Source organism: Brienomyrus brachyistius, unplaced genomic scaffold (genome assembly GCF_023856365.1).
Source record: "Brienomyrus brachyistius isolate T26 unplaced genomic scaffold, BBRACH_0.4 scaffold226, whole genome shotgun sequence".
NCBI classification, from domain to species: Eukaryota; Metazoa; Chordata; class Actinopteri; order Osteoglossiformes; family Mormyridae; genus Brienomyrus; species Brienomyrus brachyistius.
The window spans coordinates 153,084-154,234 of record NW_026042501.1 but is presented as its reverse complement, the minus strand read 5'-3'; positions in this window follow the sequence as shown (position 1 = coordinate 154,234).

The following is a 1,151-nucleotide window of genomic DNA, read 5'->3' as shown; positions in this document are numbered from 1 at the left end:
TTAAACTTACTTAAGTCAGCAAGTCAGGCTACAGTGTGTAAGAATTGTCGTAAACGATAATTTGTCTCAGTCTTACATGACAGAATAAGTAAACAGAAAATATAAAATGGCTGAAACAGCATCATTAACGCCAGCTACAGTAGAGGCGCAGAAAAGGTGTCATGACTGAAGTATTCCCAAACTTTGGAAGACCGCATGCGAGCCTTTTTTGCCGCGTGTTTCTCCAGAGGCTCCGGAGCTCCGCTGGTTGACGCAGCCAAGTTGGCTCATGTGCAGGGGGACAAGCGGCAAATTTCTTTTTTGCAGGGTGGTAGGTGATGTCTCATTAATATTTCTGAGAGAAGTGCTACATGATTGGCCAGTGCATGCCTTACAAAATGGTGCGGCACTGCATCCAAGCCTGCGGCACTCAGAGTCACAAATACAGTGGAAACCATTTGTAGTAATTACGTCTGTCTGGCTGATTTCCAACTAATTGATATTTGTATATTTATTACATGAATATAAGGTAATATAAGGTAATAGAAGAGGTATTTAATGGTTTTCCGTCTGAGGAATTTGCAAAAAACTGCAGTGCATGATGGGTCGGATCTAAAGGCTGCCTAACGTCCTCATCTGTAGGACGACTTACATCAAGACTAGGAAGGTGCATAATGTTCATGCCTGGTTGCGTTTGTTGGTCCAGAAAGTAATTCAATTTCGCCATGTAGGTTACGTTCTTAAAAACTGCTTGGAATATAGCCCGATTATATGCTGTGGGCCTTTTAATTTCTTTGTTTACCAGGTAGGCTACCTTCTTTAAACTGCGTTTTGTTAGACTACATATTTAGGGAGGTCTTTATAAATTTATTGTAGTCTTTATAAATATGTACATAGTTTAGCCTAACCCAGCCACTTAAGGGAGCAAGCCAGCTCAACTAGGTGTCGGTCCCAAGCCCGGATTAATGGGGAGGGTTGGCGTCAAGAAATAAAGAGACTGTATCTTCACTGCATGACTGATGTCAAAATGTGTGAAATATGTGGTTGTATAAATAAATTCATTAAAGTAGGTTAATGATTCTGTGCTGTCTAAATTGTATAGAAAATTTCTACATATAGCCAAACAAATCTCCTCCTGTTTGAAAAGGCATAGAAAAAGCAATTTAGCCACT